Raw genomic sequence first — 10557 nt, forward strand, 5'->3', positions numbered from 1 at the left:
ATCTTTGATCTAGGCCAAGTTAGCTTGTGCCATTTCTTGTAAAATGTTAATAAATACTTAATAACACTTTGTGAATCAAAGAAACTCAAATCAAATCAAATTTGAAATCAAATTGTGCTCACATGCACTAATGGTCAAATCTGTCAATTTTAACATGACACCCTCTTTGAGCCCCTGTTTTGGAAAAATTTCAAACTAAACAATGTCAACTCTTTGCACCTCATCCAAGACAACATCAAGGTGAACAACTTTGCTCAAAACAACCCCTGCAAATTCTTGCTCAAATTCAAATGGTGATCAAGCAAAGTTGCAACCATAAAGCAAAAACAAGATCATACCCATTTTGGCTTTTTGCAAATCAACTCAAATTTGACCACCATCATCACCATTGTACTTCAAATATTATATGATTACAACTCACCAAAATTCAATCAAAAATTCCAAATTTCTTTTCTTGCGGCCATTTCATCAAGCACCTGGTGTGCACAACCCTGCCAACCCTATGCACTACAAAATCCAGTGGATCCTTGCCTCCACCATCAACCCTAGGTCACCATTTGTACCCCTCTGTACCTCTTACACCCTTCCAAGCACCATAGACAAGGTTTGGAGCAGGCCATCGTCACCAATTTGACCAAACCATGCCATGTCGTGGCATGACATGGGCACACACATGCAACCCTGCCCTCTGGTGCACTCCAACGCGCACGACCGTGTCCACTCTCTTCCTCTCACTCCCCTGCACCTGCTAGACACGCTGCTCGACCCAGTGGTGCACCACACACGCCGGCACGAACGCGCTCGGCCACGACTTCGCCCCGCTCGCCTGCGTCACCCCGTACCTCTCTCTCTGCGCCACCAGCTTCCCCACGTCTCCCTCTACGTCGTAGACATGCTCGCTGACCCGCGGGAACGCTGTGCGCGACGCCACCGTCGACGCCATCCACCGCAGTACCGTGCGCTCGCGTCACCCTCCTACCCTCGTCCTTGCCTTGTTTTCACCGCAATCACGCCCTGCATCACCGCCGTGACATCGCCGAACCACCCGCGTCAGCGCCAGTGCCCCAGCGCCCCTGTAGCGATGTAGCCGGAGACGACTTCGCCGCAGCACCACGGCCACACTCCGTCGCTATAAAAGGAGGGCACCCCTCGCTCATTTCTCCACACCAGCGCCTTCCCCTCTCATCTCTGACTCTCCTCACCACCGCTCCGCTCGACATTGCCCAGTAGCGCCGCCCAATTTCATCATCGCTGCCCGTAACCGCCGCAGAAGCTCGCCGACGATAGAAGCTGCCCCAGGAGACACCGCTCGTGCCAGACGACTCGCCGTCGTCGACAACGTCCCCGCGCACACTGCCAACCCTTGCTGGAGCACCGGTGAGCTCGCCGGACCCCGACCCTCGCCGCGCCAGTACCTCTCTCTCGCCGGAGATGACGACGGCCGTGCGCCGTTCGATCCGATTCTAATCGTGCGGCTCAGACCAACCCTTACCGTTTCGCTGCTTAAGTTAGGCTGACAGTGGGTCCCATTCGTCAGGCGGCCCGCGTGTGCGAGACGCACTGCTGGGCCAGCCCGTTTAATTTTCGCTGTTTAGCCCAGTATCGTTTCCCGCCTAGGCCCAATGATTCAAATTTGAATATTTCGAATTTATCAAATTGCTTACTACATACATTTTCAAATTTAAATAGAATCAAATCTACTTGGCCAAATTTCATGAATTTTATATATTTGGCAAGCTGAGAAAATTATCTAAACAACTACACTGGTCTCACCATTAGATTCCTTGTAGAATTAATGTGACAAAAATAACAAGGCATGGCCTTTTGCAACTTCAAATATTTATTAAAAATTAACCAAAAATGATTTTGAGTTGATTCCAACTCTCAAAAATCACATTTCACATTGTCTACCAGAATATATAAAAATATGACATAGTTGTTTGTATGATCATGGTCTAGATTACAAAATGGCCCTATGGCTATTTCTAGTCCATTTAAAGTGTGCAAAATTATTTATTAAATAGTATGGGAGCTATTCTCTCATTTAAATCTTGTCTCAAATAACTCAACATGAGGTAGTGACTATGGTCTAATTGATCTCATATTGAATTATTTGATGACATTAAATCATTACCATGTTAGGATTATTCTTACTTATCGAAGATACTACGATACACCCCCTATACTTGTGGGTCATCAGGCGGCCCGCTCACGCGAGACGTGCAGCTGGGCCGGCCCGTTTCTTTTTCCCTCTGTGCAGCCCATTTCGTTTCCCGCCAAGCCCATTGAGTTCAAATTTCGAATTTTAGTTAAATCAAAAACCTTACTGGCTCTGTTTTCAAAATTGAATAGAATTAGTTTGGCTCAGCCAAATTTGGTGAATTTCATATCTTTGGAAAGCTAGTAAAAATATCTACACAACTACACTTGTCTCAACCCTAGATTATGTGCAGAATTAATGTGACAAAAATAACAAGTCAGGGACTTTTGCAAATTCAAACAATTATTAAAAATCAACCAAAAATGCTATTGAGTTGATTTCAACTCTCATAGATCACATTTCACATACTATAATTGATTATGTAAAAATATGGCATGGTTACTTTGTGTGATCATGGCCTAGTTGAAATAAAGGACTATATGGCTATTCTAGTCAAATGATATTGTCCAAAACTATTATTTAAATCTTATGAGGGGTTTACTCTCATTTAAATCTTGTCCCAAGTAACTTCATGTGAGGTTGGACCCTGGTCTATGTACTCTCACATTGAATTACTTGGTGATGTTAAATCATAAGTGGTATGTTAAATGGTAAGAGGTATTCTACCTCATTTAAATCCTTCCCCAAATAAGGATTATGAATAGTTGACATTAGTCAACATGGATTCATACCTTACTCATTTGAGGAGATTAAATCTTAACAAGATTCAATGATAGGAAATTATTTCCTCCAAGAACTAAATAGAAACTCTAACTCATATTGTAATGAGAGGAAATTATTTTTTCTTAAAGAAATAAAACCAATTCAACTAATATGTTAGGTGTGTAATGATGCTAGAATAGTTGTATGGATCCATTGTGTGCTTAGTCTAGCTCTGGAACCTTGTTTGGTGATTGTTACCTCGTGTCCGTTTTTAGACGATAGTACCGAGGAGTACCAGGAGGAGGAGGTCTACTACCAGGAGGAGGAAGACCACTTTGACCAGTACACCAACCAAGGCAAGCTAATATTCTTGATAAGTGCAAAGCTCTACAAGAGAAAGGCACCACCACATTTTACTTTATGCTTTATGGTTCCATCCCAAGTTTTACTTTACAAGCTTTACTGATTTTGGTTTATCAAAGTTTACTTTTTGATTCATGATTCACTGGGTCTAGAATAGCACAAGAGTATCAAATTTAGCCTAGAGCAATCAAAGCTAGATAGCACCCCTCAAGACTAGTTGCTAGTGCTAACAAATAAAATTGACTACTCTAGATGGGAACTTGTGAAGTGAAATGACTTTGAGAGATTTTGAAGGTGAATATGACTTGAATGACATGATGAATTTGATAAAAAGCTGATGGTTGGGTTGGATGTGATACCTTTCCAATTTACAAGTACCCCCACAATACCTGATTATGGGTAGGGCTTAACTGGAAGTTTATGTGTCTTAGTATGGGTTCCCTCTAAACAAGCGTCATAGGGGTTATGCTGAGGCTGCCTCCGCTTAAGTGAAATGACGTGAAAAGAGGTGAATGTCCGGCCAAGCCCTGTGCAGTTCCCAGGCTGACGGTTTGTCTTCACTGGGAGGCCAAGCTCATGAGGAGAGGTGCCTATACTAGGATATATAAGTGAAAGGTTATGGTTGATGATCCGCGTACTGAGTTACGATGATTCGGGGTTATCCCCGACGGATGAAATCAAATGTTATGGCACAAGTGTGCAACCTCTGCAGAGTGTAAACCTATTCGAATAGTCGTGTCCACGGTTACAGACGATTGGAAAGGCCATAATGTTCCGTTGTCAGATATTTTCCGAACTAAAAGGGTGACATGAATGGTGACTTGACTTGAATCACAACTGAGTTGTGGGAATGACACTAATGTTCCCACTTGAGTTAGCTAGCAAATGAGGAGTCTTTTACTAAATGTTTATGAACTAAAACTGGCTTTATGCAAATAACCTAGAGCTTAGCACCCTTTAATAAAATTGATGGTACTTACCCTAGTATTAGTTTGCGAGTACTTTAAAAGTACTCACGGCTGTGTCCCTGGCTATTCAAATGGCCAGACTATGAAGAGGAGCAGTAGTATGAAGATGACGTCCACCAGGACGGCTACAACAACTAGGAGTTCTTCTGACGTCAAGTGTTGGCCTGTGGAATTAGATAGTCCACTACTGCTACTATGCTTCCGCTTTGTAATATTTGTGATGTTCGTTGATCAATAGATCAACTATGGTTGTAATATTGGATCATGTGATCTACTTTCGTAAGACGATTATGGTTTGTAATGAATGATGACTTATGATATCAACTGTTATGTCTCGCAACAACATTATTCCTGGGATTGCAATGAATGGCATAATAGGCATCTGGAATTAAAAATCCGGGTGTTGAAAAGTTGAGCCATTGTTTGACCTTAGGAGACCCTAGTTAGAATGGACGTTCTGAAAAACTTAAATTCAAAAAAACAAATGAAGTCAATATTTCTGAAAACTTAGCCACTTTCTTCTCTTTGAGATCTTGTTGAAATAAAAAAAAGCCATGCTCTTCCTTATGAATCTACATAAAAATTTTCCACACTTGTTCACCTCCATAACTTACTCATCCAATTCACTTTCAGATGGAGCCAGCCAACACCAAGTTTTACCAGCTGGGGAATGGCGGGAGCTTGATTTTCGAGAGGGACCTGGATGCCCTGTCGGACTTTCTTGGACACCCGCACCCCGAGTTCCACGGAGTCGAAGTCAACGACCAGCCCAGAGGGGAGCTTCAGTGGGTTATCACTGCTGATCTGAGGGGCAAGATGGAGCCTCCTACCTCTGAGAGGATCCTCTTTTCCTTCAGGGAAAGCAACTGGCTGGATGGACTCGCTCGTGCTCTTCAGGAAGCACTTGCCCGTCTGTGCGGACAGAATGTGGCAGCCCTCCAAGGGGAGCGCTTTGCGCATCTCGCAAGGCGCAACTCCGCTGGAGAACCCATGGACCTGCAGTTCCACCCCCAGTTGAGGCACCACGTGGAGCATCTGGACTTTATGCTGTACGAGACCCAGAAGGAGCTGGACAACGCACGTGGCTACGCCAACCAGACTCACCTCGCACTGGCTCAGCATGTCGATGCTATCAAGATGCTTGCGAAGGACCGCAGACACTCCGCCAGCAGCGTGCCAAGAAGGACGCTACCATTGCGCGCCTCCGCGCAAAGATAGCATCCTTGGAGGCCACTGTCAAGGCCCAAGAGGACCAGCTGAATGAGATGGAAGAAGACGGTGAAGACATTCAGGGAGGAGAAGCCTTCCTGAGTGATGACAATGACTTTGAGGAGGACGAGAACACTTATGTGGAGGACTACGAGTTCCTGGAGGCCGGAGAAGATGACTTCATCCCGATCGATGTGGATGATGATTAGTTGCACTTGATCACTTATGTAGGTCAGTAGGTGTGAGTTGTATCCCGTCCCACTGTATCGTAGCGCGAGTAAATGGTTCTTAAAACCATGGATGTGTTAGCTTGTAATATATGATGCTGAATGAATGAATGAATGTGTGTTTATGTTAACATCAAAAGAATTCAAGATTTAAATTTTTGAACTTACTCAAAATAAGCCATAGAAATTTCCCTCTCATCTCATGATCTATTTCCATGTTCAGATGGCCCCTCCAACCCGTAGCGCAAATCAAGATGCCATGATGCAGATGCTGCAAATCATGCTGGAAGATAGAGAAGCTGAAAGAGCAGAACGATAGGCCAACATTGCAGCACTCCAACAGCTTGCTAACAACAACCATGGCCATGGAAACCATGATCACCCAGGGTCCAAGCTGAAGAATTTCCAAAACACCAACCCACCTGTTTTCAGCAAGACTGAAGAACCCCTGGATGCCGATGATTGGCTCCAGACTATGGAGAACAACCTAGAAGTGGCTGAAGTTGATGCCAATGAGAAAGTGTTGTTTGCCACACACTACTTAGTAGGACCAGCAAGAGTTTGGTGGACCAGCACCCGTGCCCTGAACGCCGGACAGATCATGACTTGGGCTGATTTCAAGCTCAAGTTCAGCAACTACCACGTGCCCCCGGGTTTGATCAAGAAAATGAGGGACGAGTTCCGTGAACTCAAGCAAGGCCGGATGTCGGTGGTAGAATACCGCGACAGGTTCCTCACCCTATCAAGGTACGCCCCTGATGAAACTAACACCACAGAGAAAAGAAAGGAGAGATTCCTGAATGGTCTGCATGATGAGATGCAGACAGTCTTAGTCAACATCCCCTTTGCCGACCTTGAAGCCCTGGTGGATTCCGCCATCCAGATGGAGGGAAAACTTCACCAAGCAAATGAGAACCGCAAACGCCGCATGATGCACCAAAGTGGGCCCAGCAATACCCCAAGGTATCGCCCCAGCTCAAGCGGAGGTTTTGCCCCGAGAAACAATAAGCCGCAGATGCAGATGTCACGTTCGGGTTTTCAGAACCGGAGTGGAGGAAACCCTCGGCCAGGAGGCCACAACAACAGCAACAACAACCACCATGCCAACAACAGCAACAACAACTTCAACTGCGCCCCGATGAGAGCCCCCAACAAAAACAACACCAACACCGCTCCGAGGACTGGGAGCATTGCCATCCCCGTCACTCCCAAGGACAAGGCCACAATCACCTGCTATGAATGTGGAGTTGTGGGACATTACTCAAATGAGTGCCCCAAAATGTTAGCCAAGAATGCCGCCAACACCACTGCACCTGCTCAGCAGCAACACCGTTTCTCCACCGGCAAGAAGTTCACCCCCAACAACCCCAACAACCGCAACGGCCGCCTCTTTCACATGAACGCCGAAGAAGCCCAGGAAGCACTAGATGTCGTGTGATAGCGTGCAAGACACATGTCCGTTGGGAACCCCAAGAGGAAGGTGTGATGCATACAGCAGCAAGTTTTCCCTCAGTAAGAAACCAAGGTTATCCAACCAGTAGGAGTCAAGGAAGCACGTGAAGGTTGTTGGTGGCGGAGTGTAGTGCGGCGCAACACCAGGGATTCCGGCGCCAACGTGGAACCTGCACAACACAATCAAAGTACTTTGCCCCAACGTAACGAGTGAGGTTTTCAATCTCACCGTCTTGCTGAAAACAAAGGATTAGATGTATAGTGTGGATGATGATGTTTGTTTGCGAAGAACAGTAAAGAACAATTGCAGTAGATTGTATTTCAGATGTAAAGAATGGACCGGGGTCCACAGTTCACTAGTGGTGTCTCTCCCATAAGATAAATGGCATGTTGGGGTGAACAAATTACAGGTCGGCAATTGACAAATAAAGAAGGCATAACAATGCACATACATATATCATGATGAGTACTATGAGATTTAATCAGGGCATTACGACAAAGTACATAGACCGCTATCCAGCATGCATCTATGCCTAAAAAGTCCACCTTCGAGGTTATCATCCGAACCCCTTCCGGTATTAAGTTGCAAACAATAGACAATTGCATTAAGTATGGTGCGTAATGTAATCAACACAAATATCCTTAGACAAAGCATTGATGTTTTATCCCTAGTGGCAACGACACATCCACAACCTTAGAACTTTCTGTCCATCGTCCAGATTCAATGGAGGCATGAACCCACTATCGAGCATAAATACTCCCTCTTGGAGTCACAAGTATCAACTTGGCCCGAGCCTCTACTAGCAACGGAGAGCATGCAAGAACATCAACAACATATATGATAGATTGATAATCAACTTGACATAGTATTCAATATTCATCGGATCCCAACAAACACAACATGTAGCATTACAAATAGATGATCTTGATCATGATAGGCAGCTCACAAGATCTAACATGATAGCACAATGAGGAGAAGACAACCATCTAGCTACTGCTATGGACCCATAGTCTAGGGGTGAACTACTCACACATCGATCCGGAGGCGATCATGGCGATGAAGAGCCCTCCGGGAGATGATTCCCCTCTCCGACGGGGTGCGGGAGGCGATCTCCCGAATCCCCCGAGATGGGATTGGCGGCGGCGTCTCTGGAAGGTTTTCCGTATCGTGGCTCTCGGTACTGGGGTTTTCGCGACGAAGGCTTTAAGTAGGCGGAAGGGCGGAGTCGGAAGAGGCACGGGGGCCCCACACAACAGGGCGGCGCGGGCCCCCCTTAGGCCGCGCGGCCCTAGTGTGGCGCCCCGTGGCCCCACTTCGTTTCTCCCTCGGTCTTCTGGAAGCTTCGTGGAAAAATAAGACCCTGGGCGTTGATTTCGTCCAATTCCGAGAATATTTCCTTTGTAGGATTTACTGAAACCAAAAACAACGAGAAAATAGCAAGCGGCTCTTCGGCATCTCGTCAATAGGTTAGTGCCGGAAAATGCATAGTAATGACATATAATGTGTATAAAACATGTGAGTATCATCATAAAAGTAGCATGGAACATAAGAAATTATAGATACGTTTGAGATGTATCATCGTGCTGGGTATGTTTTCTGTTAACTCAGTACCTGCAAGAGTGTTGTTTGATTCGGGAGCATCGCATTCGTTTGTTACTGAAGATTTTGCATGCACTAGTAAAATTCAACCAATCAGTTTGAAGCATGTCATGATAGTTCAAATACCTGGATCAACAACCAAAGCCAGAAAATTTTGCAAAGATGTACCCATCTGAATTCATGAGATAGATTTTTATGCAAATTTGATTGTACTAGGAGCAAAAGGTTTGGAAGTAGTGCTGGGTATGGACTGAATGTCGAAACATCATGGATTGATTGATTGTGCCAAGAAGGCCATCACCATGACTAGTAGCACCAGAGTGGTAGTAGAACATGTGTCTGAAAGAGCGCCGGAAAAATTCACCTGTAACCAGAGTTTAGCCAAGCCAACTTTGGATCAAATCTGGGTCGTTTGTCGATACCCCGATGTGTTTCCTGATGATCTACCCGGTATGCCCCCAGATTGGGATATCGAGTTTATCATCGAGTTAATCCCTGGAACCGGACCTATAGCCCAGAGAGCCTATAGCATGAACCCCGCAGAGTTAGTGGAACTAAAGAAGCAACTGGATGATATGATGTACAAAGGTCTGATTCGACCAAGTGCGTCGCCTTGGAGATCCCCAGTTTTGTTTGTGGATAAGAAAGACGGTGCCACTCGTTTATGTACGGATCACCGTAAGCTTAACGATGTCACCATCAAGAACAAATACCCCTTGCCAAAGATAGAAGACCTGTTTGACCAGCTGACCGGTGCCAAAGTATTCTCTAAGATCGACCTTAGGACTGGTTACCATCAACTGAAGATTCGTGCAACGGATATCCCCAAAACTGCTTTCACCACCCGATATGGATTGTATGAGTACAATGTCATGTCATTCGGATTAACCAATGCCCCCGCTTACTTCATGAACCTCATGAATAAGATCTTCATGAACTTTTTGGATAAGTTTGTCGTTGTCTTCATCGACGACATCCTCATCTACTCCAAATCCGAAGAAGAACATGAGCAACATTTGGAAGTTATCCTAGAAACCCTTAGACAGCACAAGTTGTATGCCAAGTTCAGCAAGTGCGAGTTTTGGTTGAAGGAAGTAGGATTCCTGGGACACATCTTGTCTGCAGGTGGAATTGCCGTAGATCCCACTAAGATCAAAACCGTTGAGGAATGGAAAGCCCCCACCACTCAGACTAAAGTCCGTGCATTTCTCGGATTAGCGGGATATTACCGCAGGTTTGTTGAAGGATTTTCCAGCATCGCCAGACCAATGACTCAACTGTTGAAGAAGGACAAGAAGTTTGACTGGAATGACAAGTGCGAAGAAAGTTTCCAGCAACTCAAGCGCAGATTAACCACAGCCCCAATTCTGATCATGCCCGATATCACCAAGCCATTTGACATCTATTGTGAGTTTGTGACGCATCCAAGATTGGTCTTGGATGTGTGCTGATGCAAGAAGGCAAGGTGATATCATACCTGTCAAGGCAACTGAAGCAACATGAGCAGAACTACCCAACCCATGATTTGGAGTTAGCAGCCGTAGTCTTAGCCTTGAAAGTATGGCGTCATTACCTCATGGGTAATCGATGCGAGATCTATTCGGATCACAAGATCTTGAAGTATATCTTCAGTCAGAAGGAGCTGAATATGAGGCAGCGCAGATGGATAAAGTTGATCAAGGACTATGATATGGAAATTCACTACCACCCCGGCAAGGCCAATGTGGTAGCGGATGCCTTGAGTAGACAGCCAATGCAGTTGAACTCCATGATCGCAATAGAACAACCTAGTTTGTATCAAGAGTTTGAACAATTTAGACTGGAGCTGGTTAGTGAAGGATTCTTAGCAAGCATCGAGCTACAACCTACTTTGAT

This window comes from Lolium rigidum, chromosome 4 (genome assembly GCF_022539505.1).
Source record: "Lolium rigidum isolate FL_2022 chromosome 4, APGP_CSIRO_Lrig_0.1, whole genome shotgun sequence".
Lineage (NCBI taxonomy): Eukaryota > Viridiplantae > Streptophyta > Magnoliopsida > Poales > Poaceae > Lolium > Lolium rigidum.